Genomic DNA, 23,779 nt, shown 5'->3' on the forward strand with positions numbered 1-23,779 from the left:
TGTACGAGGGGGGATGTTGATTCTTCTCTGTTGTCTTCTGTACGTCTGTGGTCTGTGGGCTCCTAAGACAGAGGGCTTAGCCTTTTGTGTTTTGTAAAGCGCCAGGAATAAAGAGCTTCGGGTATAAATAACAATGCGGTTTCTGCCCCCAGGACCCAATTCAACAGGAAGTATTGCAGCCCAACCGGCTCCAGCTGGTGGTAGATTTGGGCTTTTCAGAGCAGTGTCTACTCAGGGGAACTGTCTGCCGCTGGGATGGGCCAATTGGGTAAGGGTTCAGAACAACAGGAAGTGCAGCAAAGGAGGGAGGTGCCAAGACAGCCACCTTGGGGAGAGGGGCCATGCGGAGCCCAAAGTCTTCATCCAGTTTGGGGGGAGGGGGGCGCGGCAGGATTAGAGCCCCAGCCCGGGAATCAGCCTGGAGTGGCTATGCCCTTGCCGCCACTATGGTCCAATCTTATAGCTGGGCCTGGTGAGCCAAGAAGAGGCAGTCTTCAGTGCTGCCAGATTGACTTTCCAAAAGCACAGCTTTGAGCATACCTTTCCACTCCTCAGAACTGGCAGTGGCTGCCAACTGCTAGCAGATTCCGTACCCTGGAGGTTTTCTGGACTGAGTGAGTGAAACTTCTGATGCCTCACCTTCTTCTTCGGGGAAGAAAGCATGATAATAGTCACTGCATTGTTGGGCTGCTGTAAAAATGAGAGATAATTCACAAACAGCACTAAGGACATAATAAGTGCTCCGTTAACATTAATTTTCGTTGTCGCTCAAGGGATTGCCTGAGTGCACAGCCAATCCCTAGATAGATGATCTGGGGCCAATTTCCTAATTTCTCTATGCCTCAGTTCTTTTTTTTTTTTTTTTTTAAGATTTTATTTATTTATTTGAGAGAGAGAGAGAGAAAGAGAACACTAGTGAGCAGGAGGGAGGAGCAGAGGGAGAGGGACAAGCAGACCCAGGGCTGAACCCCGAGTGTGAGGCAGGACTCAGTCTCAGGACCCTGAGATCATGACACCAGCTGAAATCAAGAGTCAGACACTCAATCTGTAAGGGCCTGGTTGGTCAGAGGGAGCCATTCCGTTGTGGGCTTGGGTGACCCTGCCCCCCCCCCCCCAGAGGAACTTCCTTGCAGGCCCCGGATATAGGGGCGGGCCAGGGGATAGAGACATCCAATCAGTGGGGTGCGCATATATTTGCTGTGGTGAGTTGGAATTCAGTTGGTCACCCATATTGTTGACCAAGCATGACTGTGCAAAAAGTTTTCCCTGTGTGTTGCAATCTCATTGGCCACCTGTGTGTGGGCCGGGCTCAGCCACCTCTATAAAGGTTAGTCTGTGCGGCAGGGGAGTAGTAGTGATGATAGCATCCGGCCCTTGGGAGCGTCCGGGTCGTTGGGAGCGTCCAGATCGTTGGGAGCGTCTGATCCTTGGGAGCATAGTGGTGGGGAACGTCATGAGCGTTGCTGGGGAGCGGCCCCGCCAGGAGCATTATCGTTGAGAAGCGGCCTTGTCGGGAGCAGCGCCGCTGTCGGGTAGGGGAGTCCCCAGGTAAGGGGACGTTGTCAGGGTCGGTGTCCTGGTCGTCGTCGCCTTTTTGTAAGAGACGGCCCCGACTGGTCGGTTTGATTTTCGATTCTTGGCGTGAAATAATGCTTTGCTTGACTTTTGTGTTGTGTCGATCTCGTGGGACCCTAACAAACCCACTGAGCCACCCAGACGCCCCTTCATGGCTCAGTTCTGATCTTTAGAAGTTTGGATGAATTCATGCATCTAAAGCATCTTGATTAATACTTTGTGCTCAATAAATTTTAGTTTTATATTATTAAGATATGACTATCACAATGACATCATCATCCATCATCATTTAGATCTGGGAGGGGGAAAAAAGTACATTGGGAATATGTTTATTGAAAAGAATCCCCAGAGTTGCTCTGGGGGTCAAGGTGGGGAAAGGGGGACTGGGCTCTCTCCACCCTTCTCTCCACAGAGACTTTTGACAAACCCCTGGGTGCCTGGGACATTTATGACCAGGGAAGGAGAGAGAGAGATTGATTTTAAGGCATTGGCTCACACAAATACAAAGGCTGGAGAGTCCAAAATCTGCAGAGTAGATTTTGGAGACCAGGCTGGAGACCCAGAGAAGAGTTGCAGTTCAAGCCCAAAGACCAGATCTACTACTGGCCGCATTCCCTCGTCCTCTGGAGGGGTCAGTCTTTTTTTCTATTAAGGCCCTCAACTGAATGGGTGAGGCCCACTCACAATGTTGAGGGTAATTGCCTTTCTTCAAAGTCTACCCATGTGTTAATCTTATCTTTAAAATGTCTTCAAATGTGTTTGACAGAATATCTGGGTACTAAGACCTAGGCAAATTGACACATAAAATTGAAGATCATACTTCCTGAAAAAATGGTTTTAGACTCCTCAAGTGGGCCTGAGGGGGAACATGAGCAGAGCTGCTGCTGAGTGACTGTGAGACCCCACCCAGCAAAAAACCCACTCTCAGGTCCTGTTGCATTGAAACTTCCTAAAATAACCAGCATGAGGACGTGGAAGTCTCAGGATAGCAGCTGGGAACTGCCATTATGGAGAGTTGGGCCTTTATAGGAAAATGACCCCATCTGCAGCCCTGGGTAGGCCTGGGGACATTTAGATTACAGTTTCTTCTTAACTGAGTAAATCCTGAAGACCTGTCCATCCATTTCTGTTCCCAGTGGCCAGCATATGCTAGGACAAGGTGCCAGTATTCAGTAATTGTTCAATGAATAAGTCTTCACAAATGCCTATTAGTGGCATAGATAAGTGGCTTATTTATTCATTAGAAGTTGAACTGAAAATAGACAGAATGACTCATGTTAGTGCAGTGGTCCATCCACAAGACCTTGACAGCAGCTGGAGCCCCATGTGGTCTCAGCTCCACTTCTGACCGTGGGACCTTGGGAGAACCTGCCACCCTCTCTGGGCTCTCTTTCATCATTTGTAAAATTAGGATGTTAGACCAGATGGTCTTTGAGGTTTTTCCAGCTCTCACATCTACAGTTCAGTAAGATCACCCACATGGGGACCAAACACCAGGATATTATACGTGGAATTCGTAGTAATAAAAAGAGAATCGGGGAAAGATACCAATGGACTCTGTTCCACCAGCTCTACTCGATTTCAGAACAATGGTGTCTTGGAAAAACCAGGGCAGGTGGATGATTCTTTGCCATCTTGAGATCTTATTATCTTTTAATAAACCATTAGTTCTAATGTATAAAGAGGTATTTTTAAAATTCCATAAGTTTTTAAAATGTAAATACACACAAAGAAGAAATTTAAGGTCCTGTAATCCCCGAGCCCTCACATAACCTCTTCTGCTATGGTATACATCCTTCCAGAAGTTTTCTATGAATATATATGCAATTTGCTTCATCAAAAAAATAAAAAGTGGGACCATGTTATATATTGGTTGTTCTCTATTTTGATCTTTTAGGATTTTTAGGACCAGCCTTCCTTCCTGGTTTGTTTCTTGGTGATTTTTCTCTTTATCCGGATCTAAAATCTCTTCACCACGGTCTCTCAGATTCTGGTCTTAATGTAAACAGTATGAATAAGAAGCAGAGGTTTGCCTCAGTGGCTGGAGGAGAAAGTCCAGAGGTCAAATACGGAGAGCTCTTGGGAGGGTCAAAGCAGGAAGGAGTTTTCACAGGTGAAATCTCCCTCAGTTCTGGGTTAAATCATGCCCCCCCAAAATGTCTCAAGCCCAAGTTTTGAATGGACTCGTTGGAGGTTGGAGGCTGGAGGATGGAGCCTGAGGTCCATGGAATGTGACTTTATTTGGAAGTAGGGACCTTGAAGATAGAACTGTGTTAAGGATCTTAAGGTCACCTGGATAAGACATTTGCATGTTGGCAGAAAGATGGGCCTTAACTCCAATGACTGATATTCTTCTAAGAGAAAGGAGATGGAGTCTGAGACCTAGACACAGGAGCACACACAGGGAAAGGCCACGTCTTCAGATGGCACAAAGATTGCAGTGATGGGTCTGTAAGCGAAAAAGCACCAAGGATTTCTGACCACCAGCAGGAGCGAGGAGACAGGTATGGAACGATTCTCCCTCAGAAACATGGGAAGGAACCAATCCTGCTGACACCTTGATGAGGAACTTCTGGCCTCCGGAATGGTGAGAGAATAGGTTTCTGTTGTTGGAAGCCACCAAGCCCATGGTAATGTTGATGACAGCCATCGGAAGCCAATACACCCTCAGTATCTCATACCCTTCTCTTGCGTTTTGTTCTTCTTTCCCTTCTTGCCTGGTAAGCCATTGAATGCCTTTCTAGAAGACCTATGTAGTCAGTCCTGGTAAGACTGGTCAGGCTGACATCAATTTCCTGAACAAGACTATCACTGGAGTTTGCCCCACAATAAGAACTACGTGATAGGGCGCCTGGGTGGCTCAGTGGGTTAAGGGACTGCTTCGGCTCAGGTCATGATCCTGGAGTCCCGAGATCAAGTCTCGCATCAGGCTCCCTGCTCAGTGGGGAGTCTGCTTCTCCCTCTGTCCTTCCTTTCTCATGCTTTCTCTCTCTCTCTTTCTCTCTCATTCCCTCCCTCTCAAATAAATAAGTAAAAATCTTTAAAAAAAAAAAAAAAAAAAACACGTGATAGACCAATAGGGCCCTGGCTCTAAACATTGACACAGATAAAAGACATTGTAAGATGGTATGCAAAACTCCAATAGTGATTTAAAGTTTACAAAGTATTTAAATCAAAGCCCATCAAAATCCTCAAAATAAAAACAAAGTCACGACTTCATCAACTCGCAGTGCCAATTTTAAATTCACCTCCATCCAGGAGAGCACTGGGGGCTGATTAGGAACACACCCAAATGATTAAACCTCATCTTTTTGGTCAGACTGCTATTATTGCTGATAACAGCTAAGGAGGGACACTGTGCCATGTGCATTGCAGAGAGAGAATTCTGTGCTGAATAAAAATCATTTTGGCTCATAAATACTGTACATTAGGAGAGTTCTCTAGATCTTAGCTATTTGTCTGTCCTGTACTAGCACGATAAGAAGCCAGTCTCAATCTATTTATCCTGCCTTTTATTATTACACCAGCAGAAAAAAAATGCACATCACACTTTCCAAGCAAAGTTGCAAGAGAGAGTGAGAGACAACATCGTTGGGTAGGTCATTCCCATATAATGATAAGGGTCTGTAAGAACTGAAAATCGATTGACTTGGAATGAGTACTAACAGTCTAAAATCCGAGAAACTGGTTTTCAGATTTTTGCTTTGAATCATGAGGTTCATGTGGTATCCATTTCAAAAGTTAATTTAATTTATTTTGAGGAAATTTTCTTTTGTGCCAACAGCTTTTATTTTACTTAAACTGTCATTCATCTTGAATGAAATTTACAAACTGTACTAATTGCAATTTAGATCCACCCAAAGTGGAGAAACGAAGGTTAATAGGAGAGTAATGAGCACATTCACTCAATGGATTTTATTTTATGTGTTTCTCATTTGTTCTGTGAACCAGGCCCCTGTGCTGGGTGCTGAGATGCCAGATAGGACCTGGGGAGGCCCCACCCTCTCAGCGCTGAGCGTCCAGCAGGCGTGGCCAATGTTCCTCCAGTGGGACCACCTTAAGTTGTGCACGGGGAACAGAGCAGCCCCAAGTAGGGCACCAACCTTAGCTCAGAGAATGCTTGAGATGCAGCCAACAACTTCTTAGTGGGTCAGGCTTGAAGAGCTGGGTTGGTGCTGGGGGCGGGGGGAAGGAAGTCAAACAATACAGTCCAAACGACATGTGCAAAGGCCAATGGCTTTGGGGATCAGAGAAAATGTGAGAAAGAGAAAAGTGCAGGAGAGTAGGAATCTGGAGGCTGGGGACTGAGAGCAGGTAGGGAAAACCACTGAGCTGAAGTCGTTCAGAGGAGTAGAAACTGGATGAGAGGCTATCCTGGCTATCGGGGGAAGAAGTGTGTCCTTTTTCTTGAGGGGCCTGAAAGAAACAGTGAAACGTTGTAAGCAGGTCTGAAGCAACCAGATTTATGTGGTGCAGCGGGGATCACAGCAAAACGGAGGGGAAAGGCTCCAGAAATACAGCTCATTTGTACCAGTCTTATCAGGAAATGAAACACACCACCTACAATGGCGGAGTCCACCTTTCTGGAGTAAAGGATGGCCATGTAGTTAATGGAACTCCCCCGCCGGCATTTTGTCTGTAGTATAAGAAACCAAAGGAACTTAATCATAGAAATTGTTATTAAACTATTATTCTGACTCTCGTACCCGAAAACAATGAAAAAACGAGACAAGACTTTAGCTGTTTTCCCCACTCTGAAGTCACTGTGTCACTAAGGAACTTGGCGTTGATAGAAGCCATCTTTCACTTCCCATGCTTATAGCAGGCAGGCCCAAAGATGATGTCTGAACATTTCAAACCAAATTCCCTCAGTTGAGGGTGTTATGCAACTTGTTATTTTAAGCAATTTAGCCATATTTGCATATACAAGTAAGCAGAGTCTTCAGAGCAATCCATTCTATAACCTCACTTATCCCTACAGGTAATAAACTGCTACAGGTGTGGAATGAGATATAACCCAAGGTTCTCTGTGCATGCGTGAGTAGTCAGACCAGTAAGAAAACAGTCGCACTTATTAGGGACAATAGCTGCCTCCTTCTCCACTTACATCTTGGGAATTATTTCTTCTCTCAATTCCAAGTCAAGAAAAACACATATTTCCTAACTCGTGCTAGCAAATAAGCACCAGAAGAGCTAATATTGACAGCAACTGTACAGAAATGTGTTGGTGGGAGACACGTAAGTCTGCCGGTATGATATCTAGAAATAGAGCATTCTATAGATTTCCTTTTTTTTTTTTTTGTCTCCACATGCTATTCAAAGGCAGCTCATCCATCCATTCATTCACTTACTCATTCAACCAAAATTTTTAAGGCCCCTATTGTAGTTATGTTTTAAATATGCAGGGTGGGATTTCATGTCAAATGAGATACATGCCTGCCCTCCACCAGTTGACAAGTGGCTGAGGAGGTAGACTGCTTTATGGTACTTTAGAAAAGGGCCATGTTTGCGGGGCACCGAGCTCCATCTCTTCTCGGTTCTAAGAGGCAGCGTGGGCTCTGGAGCTGGACCATCCAGGGCATAAATCCCAACTCTGCCACTCACACGTGTCACTGCCTTGGCAAATGATTTGTCCTGTATGAGGACAGGACATTTTTCTCATCTGCGATGGAAATCCTATTAGAATCTAACCGATATGATTGTTGTGAGGATTAAATTACCTCGAACAAGGCCTGGCACACACTAAGAACCCAGTCAGTTTTTGTTATTTTCATAAATGCCTGGAGCTCCTGCCAAAGAATCTTTGACTGTGAGCCTACTATGTGCAGAGCAAAGCTTAGCTGTTGGAGGTGGCCCCAAAAGTGGGCCTCATACTCTAGCAGGTGGATAAAACCTGTACACAGATAACCATCCTCAGGGCAGACATGCTACAGCCTACAGGCCAGCTGCAAAGTGTTAATATCACTCACCTATTGCTGTGTAACAAATTGCCACAAACTTAGTGGCATAAACCAACATACATTTGTTATCTCACAGCTCCCATGGGTCAAGGATCTATATGTGGCTGAGCTGGGTCCTCTCTCCAGGCTCTCACCCCAGCTGCACTCAAGGTGTCAGCCAGGGCTGTGTTATCATGTGAAGGCTCAAGTGGGAAACAATCCTCTTCTAAATGCATGCTGGCAAAATTCAGTTCCTTGAGGGTTATTGGACTAAGGGCCTCAGTTCCTTGCTGGCTGTTGGCTGGAGACTCCCTCAGTTCTTTGCCATGAAAGCATGCAATCCAAAGACACGATAGAGAGAGAGTCTGCTGGCAAGATGGAAGTCACAATCTTTTTTTTTTTTTTTTTTTTAAGATTTTATTTATTTATTTGACAGACAGGGATCACAAGTAGGCAGAGAGGCAGGCAGAGAGAGAGAGAGGAGGAAGCAGGCCCCCTGCGGAGCAGAGAGTCTGATGGGGGGCTCGATCCCAAGATCGATCATGGGATCATGACTTGAGCCGAAGGTAGAGGCTTTAACCCACTGAACCACCCAGGTGCCCCGTGAAGTCACAGTCTTAACCTGATCACAGACATACACAGACACAATCACAAACATAACCTGATCACAGGAGGTAATGGTCTGCTCAGGGCAGTGAGGGAAGAAAAACTCTCCACAGCGCCCATCTCTCTGATGTTCTGAGTCATGCACTATGCCCTCCATCAACACGCAAATGGAAATCCAACCTCTCTATATCTCTCCAGTGGTTTCTTCAGAGTTCATGTCTGGGAGGAGACAGAAAGAAGCTTGGTTCACTTTCTCATCTTGTCAGCGACCAGAAGCCTTAAGTCAATTGTTGATATATTAATATTTGTTTCTTTAGAAGTTTTGGAACTCTAGTTCTTCTCAAATCCTCCCTGTTGGTTCAGTGTTGCCATTCCCCAGTTTCTACAAGCCTTGCTCCAAAATTTCCTATCCGTAGCTTTCTTTGGAACCACTACACTCAGATGCCCCTAGAACCAAAAGAACCTGGGAAGTTAAAATACCCATGGTGGCCTGACTGACTGGTACAGAAGCATAAAAACCTGGATCCCTTATTTTTAGGTAGGATAAACTCCACTGGGTAATTTCTTCTCAAAAGCTCCTCAAGGGTTCAGACTGAATCTGGAACTTTACTTGAAATCACAACCTTGCCTGGCTAATTTTTGTTCCCTATTCTGTTTTTCCTACTCCCTTACTATTTCTCTGGGGGTAAATTGCTTAATCACTTGCACACAAATTCTCTCCTCGGGGTCTGCATTTGGGGGACCTGCTAAAGACAACTATTACCTCAAGTAGTCCCAGGAAGCTAACTTTAAGAATAAGATTCTGGATGCAGCTCATTCACCAGCAAGATGAAAATGGGGATTCCCATCCCTCATGGGAGGAGGCATTCTGTACTTCTAAAAATTCATTAGGGGGCACCTGGGTGGCTCAGTGGGTTAAGCCTCTGCCTTCGGCTCGGGTCATGATCACAGGGTCCTGGGATGGAGCCCCGTATCAGGCTCTCTGCTCAGCAGGGAGCCTGCTTCCCACTCTCTCTCTACCTGCCTCTCTGCCGACTTGTGATCTTTCTCTCTGTCAAATAAATAAATAATATCTTTAAAAAAATACATTAGAGGGCGCCTGGGTGGCTCAGTTGGTTGGACGACTGCCTTCGGCTCAGGTCATGATCCCGGAGTCCCGGGATCGAGTCCCGCATCGGGCTCCCAGCTCCATGGGGAGTCTGCTTCTCCCTCTGACCTTCTCCTCGCTCATGCTCTCTCTCACTGTCTCTCTCTCAAATAAATAAATAAAATCTTTAAAAAAAAAAATACATTAGAAACTCAATATATTTTATTTTATATTAGATTGCATACAGTATCTCATTTTGCTGAATTAAGGACATATATACAAACAAAACTTTGATTAGTACTAGATGATAAAGCATCAAGAAAGCAAAACAAAACCAAACCAAACCTCTTTTCCTACCTAATATTAACTGTGGCCTCCTGTATCTTTGTACTGTTGCAGTTACTAAGACTTTCACTCTTGGTGAATTGTAATGGGAGACAGATGGAAGAGGATGCACTGGCTAGCTTTTGAGAAAGAGACAGGAAATACTTATAAGGACTATGAAACTGGGTGGGACTGGGCTTGGACAGGTCCGGAACATATGAGTAAACCGCACAAAATGGAGACCTATACCTCCATGTTAGCTACTGACGAACGTGTCTCTATTGGCTCACACCTATGGGTATCCCCCACAGCCAGCTGCTAGAAGAAGGATCCCCAGTTTGGTTCACAGATAATCTGACTCAGTACATTGGGACAAACTGCAACTGGATAGTTGCTGATCTATCCCCCCAACCGGAGAGGGGGCTTTGAAGAGACCAATGAAGACAAACTGTAACAGGCAGAGCTTAGGACATCACACCTGGTGATCCAATGTGTATGATGGGAGAGGTGGCCCCAGATAAGGAGATAGACAGAATAAAAATATTGGTGTGGAAACTGAGTGCCCCCCCAGGGAGCTTTCCTTGCAGAAGAGGCTTTAAGAAACCAGGTGGGCAGGATGACTCGTCCTGTAAATGTCAGCCAGCAGTTGTCTGTCGTTCCTATGGTTCCTGTGCAACAGGCACAGGCCCATGAATGTGCTAGCTTCGTGCAGAGATGGAGGCTGTGCATGAGCCTGGAAGACGCATTCCTTCTCACCAAAACCGATCGAGTGCTGCTACTGCGAATGTCTGACCTATGAGCAACAGAGACTGACTTTATGTCTCCAGGACGGTGACCTTCCTTCAGAACACCAATCAGAGACTTGGTGGCAAGTTAATTATGTAGAATACCTCTCACCCTGGAAGTGCAGCATTTTGTTCTGACTGGCATTGATTAGTGTATGAATTAGTGTATGAATTCATCTTTCTAGCCTGCAGTGCCTTCCTCTACCTGAAGACTCAGAATGTCTAATATACTGATACAGGATCCCACAAAACATTTTCTGTTTTTTTGGCAAAGGAGGTATGAAAATAGGCATATGACTATGAAATCTACTGATCGCACTAAATGTCATTCAGAAGCTTCTAGCATGATATGCCGTAACCAGATTCTGAAGGCAGAGGTGGGTACTAACTTAGAAATGCTACTCTGTGAGGTTGGGCACCGGCCTTCGAAATGCAGTATGTGCCTTAAACCGATAGTCATTACTTTGCATTGCATCTCCAGTGAGTTGAATATGTGGGTTTGGAAACCCGGGGTGGAAGGAGTAGTCTGGTTCACTATTGCTCTCAGTGACCTGTTGGGTCATGCATCCTTCCTATCCTCATAACTCTGAGCCTAAGACTAACGTCTAGAGGTTCTAGCTCCTGGAGGAAAATACCTCAGCTGATCCACTGGCGTCTCCCTGATCTCCGGCTGCTCCCATGCCCAGTGTTAACTGAAAGCAGGCAATTGCAACAGCTACTACCTGATAAAGACAGAGCAGTAAGGAGCTCAGACCCCCTCGAGGATGAAGATGTAGGTCACCCTACCCAGGAAGCCCCCTAGTCTGGCAAAGGGCTTGTTGAGGATGAGAAGAATCTAGAATGGACAGTAGAGAAATGGCATGATGGATATGGATTATAATCTTGGCACCAGCTACAGGGGCACAGGCTGTGATTTATCCTATTAGATCCATGATCAGTTAGAATCTTGAATAAGCGGTGACAAAATGAACTGGACTTAACGTGACAAGCACACGGATCTGAGTGATGCAAAGGGTGAACTTCGGTGAATGCCTTTGATATACTGCCCAGGTCCCCTTCACTGGGTCACTGGATCTATGCCCAGTGATTCTTCTTTGGGATGTACAGGCAAAGAAGCCTTTGGGTACTTCTCTCCTGATGGCTCACACCTCCAACGTCCTTCAGAAAACGACCTTCCCTTAATTTACAGGAACCATTTCACCCAGAGTCATTCAGAACAGGAAGCCCTGGGTGTCAGGTTCCCCATCCCTCCAAGAAGGCCTGTAGCCAGGGACTGACTGGTGTGTGGATTTTAAAAAAACCAGTTCCCTTCCAGAGGAACTTGATCAAACTGAGGCTGGTTCTTGACTTGACTGCTCCCTTGCTTGCCGCCTTCTCCTGCCCTATTCTGCTTCCCTTTATCCCTTTACTAGTTTCTCCTGGAAACACTTCCCTAATAGCCTTGCCCACAATCCTGGGCAACCCAAGACACTTCCGTAACGGAATATAAACTCTTTGTGGACAGACACAGTCTAGGGGAAAAAAAAAAATCTTTTAATCTCCCCCATACCTAGCCCAGCATGGGATACCTGCTGGGAGTCAATACTCATTTTGGCAAATCTCCCTCTTCGACCTTCTCCCTTGAAGAAGGATCTGAATTCCTAAGCGGTGATCGCGGTTGTAGGTTACAGACCAGGACACCTGCAAATTATCAATGATATCTGAAGGCAAACCGTATGTCCCAGATTTGGGGGGCAATCTTGATTTTATTCTTTCAATCCTCTTGCCAGACCACTTCGGACACTGGACCCGGTTGGTGCGGCGTGTGTGTGGCTCGCCAAGGGGGTGACGTGCTAGCCAAGAAGCAGCCGAGGGACGACACTTGAGCGTTGTAACAACCCAGAGACCTTGAAGCAAGACAGGGCTTCAAATCCTGGCGGCACCCCCAACCAGCCGTATGACCTTGGCCACATTTTCTTCATTTCGTTGAAAGCCAAGTTACGAGCCCCGGCTTCACAGGATTGAAAATGAGTCCGTGTAGGCAAAGGGCTCGGCACGGCTCCTCGACACAGCAAAGCTCCAGAAATGGCTCCTTTCGGAGCGGGGAGAAGAGCCGGTCAACAGCCCTCAGGGCGGCCTGGGGACGTTACTGTCTCACAGAGCCAGTGCGGGGAGAGGCCATGCCCAAGTGTTTTGGCTCATTTTTCCTCCCAGGGCGCAGGACACAGTACTTGTAAGCCGACGGGAAAGGGCACGTCACGTCGGCTGGACGAGCCTGCCGCGGGGGAGAGAGGCCCTCGTCCCCCGGCCAGCACGTGGCGTCCATCCCGCCGCCCCCGGCCCTCCCCCTCCTCCATCCCCTCGGCGCTGGCGTCCGTGAAGTATGGAAGCCGGGCGAGCGCGCCGCGGAGGCGGACTTCCACCGCCCGTTTCCTAGCAACGCCCGCCCCGCCCCATTCCGCCCGGCGTGGCGCGCCGGCGCCCGGAAGCGGGGACGGGCCGCCGTTGCCATGGCAACGCGGCCGCCGCGCCCGACGCTGGCTGCGCCTGCGGGAAGCGCGGGCTCCGGCCCCCGCGTGGGCGGCGGGGAGGCGTCCGAGCTTCGCTCGCGTTCCTTCCCGGCGCGAATGTCGGGCTCGCAGGGAGCCGCGGGGTCCCCGAGCCGCCTCCTAGAGTGGCGGGGTCGCAAGGTCGCTTGGCTCTGTCTCGCGTCCGGGCCGACTCCGCGGTTCGGCAGCCCGGAGACTTTCCAGCTTGTCTCCTGGGGACGGAGTTGATCACCCCGGTCGGGTCTAGGCTGAGTGAACTCTTTTGGGTTTGGAATCTCCTACCTTATTTCTTACCTACGCAAGAGAAGAGCGCTCACACACACACACACACACACCCTAAAGTCCCCACCTTTCTCGTACCTTCACACACACACTCCTCAAGTCCCCACCTTACCCCTTTAGTCTTTCACCTGAAGGATTTTTAATCTTGGAAACAAGATGCGCAAACAAGATGCACAAAAAGCGGCCTCGAAAGTCAGCCTTTGAAAACACCACTGGAAGGCAGCTATGCTCACCACTATACCACCAACACGAAAACACCACTGGAAAGAAGTATCCTAATTCTCAAGGGCCATTTTGAACTCTAAAAGTCCATGTCTGGAAGGGTATTCTGGATTCTGGTCTTGAATTTGCATTCTTGCAAATCCCTCTCTGCTATGAGATGCGTTTGGACAGTTCAGTTGTGGGGTATTGAATTTAAACCTATATACCCCTCTAGCTAGTGTTTTGATTGCTCAGCTAAAGGACCCACTCACAAAGACAAAGCCACTCTGCTCTCAGTCATTCTCTGGCTTGAGAGTATTTTTAACAGAGGCGGAGTCAGTCACGTGTCTGTGAGTTTAATCAAATTGACAAGGGCTCTGAGCGAGAAACGCTTGCTGTCTAATGGGAAGACAGCGTTAGGAACACGGAGATGCATTCATTCTCTTTGGACTTAACTTGAATCAGAGCTTTTCAAAGGGAATCTTCACTTGCATATATTTTTCTGGATCTGCTGCAACTGGAAAATTTAAATCAAAATCCCGTTTCTTATCTTCATTTCTATGGTAAATGTGTCTAGGTTGAGATTATGCATTTTCTTGATCAACAAGGAAATGCGCAGCAATCACTATGAATTGAGCACCTTGCTGATTGAGCAACACTTGAACCTGGAGGCAAGAACGACCATAATCTTAAAATGAGAATCCTCCACAGTATATTTCACAAGCATTTTCACAGCTAACCTTTTTCCACTCCAAAGGATCATTCACTTGGAACTTATTCTTTGTCAGAGTACTAAATCTCTTAGAAAATCACTTTCACATACTTTTTAGTTTGAAAATGTGATTGTGGTTGAGCAAAGTGCTCCTATAATTTATCTCTCTCTCTAGTCTCTTATCCGTAGATCATTTTTTTCCCAGTATCAAAACAGAACCTTTAATTTGCATGTTGGAGAGTAGAGGATGAATTCTGAAAGATAAATGAAGGATCTGTAAAATAATAGTTTCATGGTTAGCACTCTTGGGGGGAAAGAAAGAACCCATAAAGCCGTGTGTATCTAATGACTTTCTTGTTCATCAGGCAAATCACTAAGATTATCTGCCTCCGATTTGATAGTTTCGATGTTACAATAGCAGAAACAGTAACCATGAATTTTATAAGGAAACCGTAGCATTTGCAAAACTTGGTGGTTTTCATGGCATCTGATTATTCATTCATTATCTTTTTTTACACAGAGGCTATTCATCTCTAGGAGCCCAAACCAGCTTGATTACAAGATACTGGTAAGGGTCCACATCAGTGTGGCAAATGGAACTGACCAGATTAGCCATTTAACTGGCTGGTTGTTCTCTAGATCGAGATTTAGTTACACACGAGTTAGCCCAGCCTTCAGTCTTTAGACTTCATGAACCACTTTGGAGGGTTAAATAGACAGCAGTGGAACCCATAGGATTTATTGCTACCCTACTCTCTTAATAACATTGGAATGTTAAGAACCTCACTAAATTTTTCCCATTATTTGTTAATGTGGAAATGATCGCCATACAACCATTCCAGTTAGTTTCCAGTTCCCCTAGTTTCCCTTCTCTTTTATGGTTATTGTTTCCTCAGCAACCAAATACAGGTTTCCCCCAAGTAGGGTGTTTGTATGAAATGTTTTGTAAGCTGAAATGACATACCCAAAGAAGCAATTAGCTCCTATTTATATGGAGAAATTTTTGAGTGTTCCCAGACCCCAAAAATAACCTCTCATAGGCTTTTCTGATGCCTTAGGACACATCTTGCTAGCGGATGCATAAAATAAATGGAGATAAAGCACAAATGCTCAGACACAGGTCTAGACTATGAGGGCTTGATGCACGGATGCTGAATGTGATCGCCGGGGAAAGAGCTTGCTTGGCGGGGACCCTCTCACTGCTGGGGGTGCCCACTGCCCGTGTAACAGTTTGCAGCAAAACACTGAAAGGTATTTTCATTTTTTTCCCTGCCTTTGGTAAAAGTGAAAATCCTCTTCTGATTTCTTTCAGTTAGCAAAAACAGGTACTAATGTAGATCTTTTGCAAAAGAGAAATGGCATGATGCGAACTTTTGAAAAGCGAAGGTATCCATATTTATCAAACACCAGCTCCATTCTGCATGTCCACCTTTTCCTCTTTTCCAAATAATCAGTGACCTTACGCGTTGCACATCTCATCGTTATTACCGACTACCAGCCTCTTATCTAACCCTGCATTAAACTCGATTTACTGTTTTATCTATACTACCTTAATCTTTTAGAAGCTTATCATAATATGGACTCCTTAATGAAATATTTTATCATACAAATAAACTAACCTTTCTCCATTTTCCAGATTCCTCTACTTTTGCTCATTTACCTATATACCTTTATCCTTCTTTAAATATTCATGTTTTCCAGTTTCATTTCTTATGCAACGAAATAAACCAAAATGCTTATCTTGTTACTACAGAAATGACTGTGTTACCACAAAATGTGGAATGTTCTTATTTAGTGCCTAATGTCTTATGTTTAGGTCTCCTGATCTCAGTAAAATATTCATGCTTCTGTTGCTAGAAGATTCCTCCATCCGGACATCTTAAAATATTTCCTCCCATCATGCTGCAAGGCCACCTAATATTCTCAAAGTGTTCCTTTGGATTTAAACAGACCATACAGCATAGGAGTTAGTAGACAATACCTGGAACTCAGGCCAGAACTAATGTTCAGAAGCTGTGTGACTTTAATCAAGCGGTTTTTTTTTAACCTCTCTGGGCTCAGTTTCCTCATCTGTAAAATGGAGATAACAGCAGTTAGCTCCTTAGGTTTGGGAATTTTGAAGGATTAAAGGCATAATTCTCGTAACATCCTTGGCATGTAGTCAATGCTCATGCATGTCTGCAGTGGGTATGGCCATCATTCTTATTATCAATATTAAAATATCATTTTAAATATTTATTCGTATTTCATATTATTTAATATTAAAACTAAATATTATTTTATTATTTTATATTATAAATATAATATATAATATACATTATTTAATATTTAATATTATAAATACAATATAAGTATTGTATTTAATATTAAAATATTATTTCCACTGTGGTCAATTAACATAGACTAAATTAGTTTATTAAACTATCCATAGATAGTATTCTGACAGGACATAAAACAGACATTTCAATGAAGGAGGGGAAAGGTACAAGGAGAAGGGAAAAGTCCAGAGCACGAGCTAGTGGCTGGTAGGGGGCACACGTCAGTAGCTGGAAAGCTAAGGCACAGCATTGGCTCACTGGGCTCCTAAGGTGATAAAGGAGAATGAAAAATAGAGCTGGGGCATCTGGGTGGCTCAGTTGTTAAGTGTCTGCCTTTGGCTCAGGTTATGATCTCAGAGTCCTGGGATCAAGCCCCACATCAGTCTCCCTGCTCAGTGGGAAACCTGCTTCTCCCTCTCCCACTCCCCGTGCTTGTGTTCCTTCTCTTGCTGTCTCTCTCTCTCTCAGTCATATAAATAAATAAAATCTTTGAAAAAAAAATAGAGCTAACAGTAGAATGATATTCATAAAATTAGTCATAACAAAGACAACACCATGAGAGAGGTGATTTTTAAATACCTGTAAGATACTGAGACCTGCCCTATTGAAAAAATATGAAAAAGTGGGGAATTCTAACACATGTTACAGACTTAAGACCTAGATGGGAAGGTATTTTTTTGTTGTTGTTGTTTGTTTTTAAATCACTCATGTTTCCCTGGCAGACATCGGAATCCACTCTAGAGAGTCTAGGCCGAAACAAATTTATTCTAAGGTGATAAGTGGCTTTCAGACTTGGTTTTAGGGTTGAGGAAAACACTTGAGGCTGAGTTTCAGGAACGACTCTCCCCATAGAACTGGGCCACAGCAGAAGGTGCTGTCTCTTGTGCCACAGGAAACGCCTGCCCAGTTGGGAAACTGCCAGTTTGGGAGCCACCTGCCTTGGCCACCATCAGGAAGCCTGCCTTCTGATGTCTTCCTGATGAGACTCCTAGTAAGTCTCAGTGGCCACTGCCAGCCCCAGAGCCATGGTGCCCTCATGGAACGTGCACCAGCAAGACAGGTGCCCTTCTTTGACACCTACAAGGCTAGTGACCACCCACTGACACCTGTGTATCCCTGGGAAAGAAGCTCTCAGTGGCTCCTGGGCCATGCTTGCCAGTAGGAATAGCAGAACCCAGAGGCAAACCTGGAATCATGCAAGCACATCGGGAGAAGCTAAGTGAGATCCTGAGTTTTGCTTCAAGGAAGTCTGAGAAATGAGTCTGTGGCATTCCCACATCCGTAGTAGAGGAAGGCATACAAAAAGGAGGATGGAATGGCTACAGAGCTCTAATCCGTCTTGTCCACGATGGGCCACCCGTTTGGGGGTTACATGTCTGTATGGTCTGGTCTTCCCAAATGTAAGTTACCAAATGAGAGCAGTAACACCAGGCCTTCCCTAACATTCAGATGCACTTGCCCTCTCCCCAGAGGGAGAGCAGTACTTCTCCGCATCCATCTCTGGGCAACGTTCATTTTCCCTTCAGCTCAGTCACCATCCGGTCTTGATGTCCCACTACCTATGGGCCGACTTGTAAAATTAATCATGGCCCACAAAACCCTTCATTAAACATGGAAGGCATGGGGAGGGAATACAAAGGAAAGTGGTTAATACATATAAACGATACGTAAATAGCAAGGGGATAAATGACAAGCTACTACAGTCATCACTTTGGCTATTGTCACAAGTCCATAGTTGGTATTTATAACGTCTTCCTCAACAACTCATTTAAGGCAGCCATTGCTCCCAGCTAGTTTCCTAATTGGCCCAACTTCTTTGCCTGGTGACAGGCCCTAAACCTTCGTGCTTGAGCCATCTGAGGGTCTAGATTTGCTGAAATCATCTCTAACTTTTGCCACAGGTTATGGCGATACTAGGAGGTACCCCAAAGAATCTACGGGTCCTCATGGAGCAGCAGCAACCTGAATTTTCCCTGATTGTCAGAAATCCAGTGATCATGAGAAACCCAGGGACTAGGGGAAAGTCTTGACTTATAGTCCAGTGGAACCGTATGTTCCCCACGTGGAAGAGTCCATAAATCTCTAAACAACAGCTCAAAGACATAGAGATGCAAATAAAAATGTTTATGTTATGATCAGGCTTAATAATGAGAGCTGCCTTTCCCATTTCAATCACCTGATTTCCAGATCTATGAGATCGGCTGAGGGGAGAAGCAAGACCATACACAAGCAGCTGGCTTGGAGCATACACCCCATCCTGAAGGAAAGTGCCTTGCAAGATATAGCTTGGCTGTCTTCAGCAGGCCATTTCTCTCTCTGTATGGCAGCCTTCTGAGAGATGGGTGCAGAGTAAGATCACTGAGTCTCCTGGAAGTCAGCCACCTGCTTTTTAAAAAAATCTGGCTATGAAATTAGTTTCTTGGCCAGAAATAACATTGTGCAGAACATTGTAAGAATGAAGAACACGTTTGGTGGATTCATCCATGGTATTGCTGGTCAACACATGGCAGGCAGAGAAGGTAAACCCAGACCTAAATACGACAGTGAGGACAAATGGTTGCCCTTCCCGTGATGGAAGAGTTCAGTTAACACGAAGCCTGTTAATGGATGGCGTGATGTGCCGCCGGCGGCTCAGTGTTAGTGCGCCATTAGTAACATGGCGCTTGGCAACACAAAGTACCTGAGCTATCTAACCATGGCTGCTTTAGCACAGTGTGGGGTGATCAAGAAAAGCCGCCAGCTCACATCCATTGAACAAAGTGTCTTGTCCCCCTTGCTATTTCGATTCCCCAGTGCAGTGCTGCTCTTCTGTGAGCAAACCTACAGGATGCATTACACCCCGGTCCACTGCAGGAGGTCTAGACACCCGTTCCTCAGACCACAGTGAAACTGATCACCTGTTCCTTTTTCCAAGTCCCTGAGCATCTGGATAGACCCTTACTTTTGATCTCTCTCTTTTTCTGTACAAACTGAACAACCAGAGGAACCGTTTCAAGTTCTAACCATTGGGAGAATTGCTGTTCCCCTACCTCTTAGTGAATCTGTAATGCTGGGGAAAACCCACTATTGATGTAGCTTGCGTATCCTGTAGAACCATCCATGAACCAGGCTCAATTGCTTTTTTTAGTCTCTTTACCTTAAAAAAAAAAAAAAAAAAAAAAAAAAAAAAAAAAAAAATCCCCCTGAGGGTATACGTGTGTGTTGAAGGAGACTCACGGACTAGGTGCTTTGGGAGTGTGAATCGCCTACTCATGCATCCTGGGCTATCACAACCTGCTCAGGCTCAATTAGCTATATGGTCTACCACTTCCGCTTAGGCCAACTTGGTGGATGAGTGCATCTATACAACACCCAGTTCCTGATGGGAAGACTGGTCACAGGATCACTTGGTTTTCCATTTAAAAGAAGTTTCTTGCCAAAGGATGTGACTTTATCTCAAAATATTAAATCCTCTGCTATGAATTTCCTACCACAGGCTTCGTAAGTGCTCTTACCCAAGTCACAAATGCTTTGCATGCCGTTAGATATCCTGGATCATAAGAGCCAAAATGCAGAACTGCTTGCATTGGGTCAGCTCAGGAGCTTTCTCTTGCTCTCATTTCCACTCAAACCTGATAGCCCTACAGCTTACTTGGTAAATGGACCAGACACCCAAACACAGTGAAGGTTGCTTCCTTCAGAACCATCTGCTGCGACCAGAGTCTGGAAGGCTAGTCAGTCAGAAGGCTAGTCAGTCAGTAAGAGAGCTATCACAGTCAAGAATCCTCCACTGGGACCACCAGCTCCAAACCATAGCAGTCCTCTGAAAATCCTCATAGAAAAATGAAATGACCATGACTAGAAAAACAGCGAAAGGGCCTCCAATTCATTTTTGCCTTCCAATTCTGCCTGAATGCTGGACCTACATTATATCCATCATCCCAACTTCAAGAGAGTTCAAGAAAGATAGTGTTAAGCTTTCCAGTCTCTGCTATGGGTTGAACTGGGTCCCCCGCCCCCAGTTCATATGTTGAAGTCCTAACCCCTAGTACCTAAGAATATGACCTTACTTGGAAATAGGGTCATTGCCGATGCAATTAGTTAACTTTAGATTCAGTCATTAGAATGGCCACTAATCCAATATGACCATTATCCTTATAAAAAAGGGTAAATTTGGACCCAGACATGTGAGACAATTCATTTCTGGAATTTGAGTTTTCCAGCTTGTGGAATTTTGGTATGGCAACCCTAGGAAGTAATATAGACTGTGTGGCCACCCCTTCCTGTAATTTATGGTGTCCTTCTTGTGGCTTCCAAATGGGGCTTAGCAAGTCTCATCACTGTTCTCAAGAAAAGTCCAGTCAGTGTCTGAAATGCGATTATTGATCATTCTGCAGCATCCATCACTGGGGAGTGAGCCCCCAGAAATATTTGGGGTGCTATAATTTTTTCATGAATATTGTATTTTTTTAAACTTTAGTTTTATTTATTTGACAGACAGAAATCACAAGTAGGCAGAGAAGCAGGCAGAGAGAGAGGAGGAAGCAGGCTCCCCGCTGAGCAGAGAGCCTGATGCAGGGCTCGATCCCAGGAACCTGGGATCATGACCTGAGCTGAAGGCGAAGGCTTTAACCCACTGAGCCACCCAGGCACCCAGAATATTGTATTTTTTTAAAGACTTTTCTTTTTTTTATTTGACAGAGAGAGCACAAGTAGGTGAAGCAGCAGGCAGAGAGAGAGGGAGGCACAGGGTCTCTGCTAAGCAGAGAGCCCGACGTGGGTCTCGATCCTGGGACCCTGGGATCATGTCCTGAGACGAACACAGATGCTTAACCGACTGAGCCATCCAGGTGCCCCACAAGTAGCCATATTTTAACTCTGAGATGATTTAGCGTACATTTAAGAGACTCCAGCCTGCAACATTTCTATTTTATGTCAAGAAGGAATCTGTTGCAGTTTGTTCATTTTTGTTTAAGAGAATTTAGACTTGTGGTTAAAGAAGTCAGTCTTGTTACCCTAAATAAAATTCTAATTGCTTGAAGTTTCATATTTCTAAATTGAAATCTTTCTACATTTAACATTAGGACATTTAACAGTGTTAAGACTCAACATAGTTATAAGGTTATAGTAATAGTTGCAAGTTATCGAAATATAGCTAGAGTTATAAGGTTCTACATAGTTTATTAGGTTTTTAAGAATTATACAAACACTTGAGAAGTTTTTTGTTTGTTAAGATAAACACCTGAGTGACATTAAAAGGAAATCTAATACAAATACATACATGCAGTTAAAAATGCTTAAAGTCGTTTTAACTGAATTTATTAAAGCCTCCTGAAGAGTGTTAAATATAGAATAATAAGATTTGTAAGTTAAATCCAAGAGGGGGATTGTCAAACTTTCTGTGAAGGGTCAAGGGTGAATATCTCAGGCTTTGTGGGCCCTGTGGTCTCCGCTGCAGATCTGTGACTTTGCCAAGCATCCTAGCATGGAAACAACCAAAGACAATATGTAAATGAATAGATATGGCCGTGTTCCCATAAAACTTGACTTACCAAAACAGGCAGTCAGCCAGACTTGGCTCACAGGCTGCAGTTTGCCAACCTCTGATTTAAAAGATTAAGGATTTTTAAATTTATACGTTTTTAAATTTATGACTTCAGTAAGTCAAAGATTAATTATAAAAGCAATATAAACACTGAATAATCTTCACTGTGCATAAAAGCCACCTTCAAATTATTGTAAAAAGTCACATTGAAATGAGCTAGGTGGCATTGGGAACAGTGTCATGTAGCAGAAAAAAGATGAATTTTGGAGTTTGATGCGTAGTTTCCAATCCTAGCTGTTACTTCAATAGCTACGCTATTTGGAGAAAATCGTTTAGTGTAGTCAGATCTTTATAAAGAGAGTAAAATCATCATTGGACCTATACTCATTAAGTTGTGATACTCAAAAGAGACCATACATCAAAGTATACATTGAAACTAGAAGGTGTCTTTCAAAAATAGAGTATCATCACAACCAAAGGATAAATCATTGTACACATTGTTTGTCCACAAAGTATACCAAGAATTTTGAGTAATTTCTTACCCACATTTACTACTTGAAAAATGTTCATCTCAGTTGTAACTAATCTATGCTGTTCTGCTCATCAGAATTTGAATTAATATAATACTCAGAAATTTGTCTCTCTAACATGAAAAATATTAACATAGGCATTTTATAATTTCAACAGATTCACCAGGGCTTCTTTCTAAGGCCAACTTCTTTCCCAGGAAAAGCCCAATTTTTAAATTTAGTTCATGCTTATGTGCATAGTTTGGTGTATAATTTTAGAGCTAGCAGGAATCTTCAAAATCATTCCATTCAATCCTACAACTGTTTACAGATGAGGATACTGCAAATTTGATGGGCTTGCCAAAAAGCACACTATTAGGAGAACATTTATAACTTAATTATGTTGTAAATGAAAGCTCTGAACCAATCATGATGGACCCTTTGTATTTGTAGGACTTGTTTGGTGCGTATGTTCTAAACCTTACACAAATAATGGATGACTAGAAGGGATGCCTAAGTGATTTACAGCTAAGGGTACATAGTAACAGTCCTTTCAACATCTATTAAAGTGAACTATTTGGAATCAGATGCGCAGGAAAAATGATCACTCATTCCTCTGGGTTCTTTTTTTTTTTTTTTTTTTCTCATTTGTACTGTAATTCCTCAGTAGGTTTCTTCGGATATCTTGATAGAAGAAACTAGTAAACAAATCAACTCTAACCTTCCTTTTCAGTGTTTGTCCACAGATTAGTTTACTCCTTTATTTTATTTAGTCTAATCAGCTCTCTGCAAGAAATATCACTGAGGAAGATCGTCTAAGGTAGATGTTTTCATGCTGGCACTGAAAAGCATTAATAGAAGTTAAATGTAGAAATCCCAGCACGCTGAGATAAGTTTACAACTGTAAAATATAATTTCCTTCCAAGTCTTTTCAGATCTGGAAGGTTGAAGATGGTTCGTTAAACTCAAATATTTATGTAGTTTTGATAGTCTCAGAAAAAGGAACTTACTTTCATCTTTCTTTTATCATAATCTTGTTACAGAGTTTACAACGCAGTCTGCTAAACGAGGTTGTCCTCAATGCAGGGGACAGAGGTCTCACACAGACATGTGCTAGCAGGATAAGCCTGGACGTATAGTGGGAGTGAATTCTTTCCCACCAAGGCGCCATCCAGTAATTTCTATTTGTATAGAATACATATATGTAACCCTGGTTTGTGGTAAAATTGGCATTATGGTTATATATTGTTGTGTAATCTGTTTTTGTCACTTAATATGGATGTTTCTCTGATGATTAAGTGTTCTTTTTCGGCATGATATTTAATGGCCACATGGTATTCCATCAACCAGATGAACCATCATTAATTTACCCACTCTATTGTTGGACAT

The 23,779-nt window shown here is 44.2% G+C and overlaps 1 long non-coding RNA gene across 1 annotated transcript in view; it reads left to right on the top strand.

The window, feature by feature from the left end:
- Window positions 1-324: 324 nt before the first annotated feature.
- The window catches only part of LOC131836778 (uncharacterized), a 53,082-nt gene continuing 29,627 nt past the window's right edge, over window positions 325-23,779 (top strand). The window contains exon 1 of the long non-coding RNA XR_009355768.1: window positions 325-614. This is a non-coding gene — a long non-coding RNA (uncharacterized LOC131836778). The remainder of the gene's footprint in view (window positions 615-23,779) is intronic.

Source organism: Mustela lutreola, chromosome 7 (assembly GCF_030435805.1).
Source record: "Mustela lutreola isolate mMusLut2 chromosome 7, mMusLut2.pri, whole genome shotgun sequence".
In the NCBI taxonomy this organism is placed as follows: Eukaryota; Metazoa; Chordata; class Mammalia; order Carnivora; family Mustelidae; genus Mustela; species Mustela lutreola.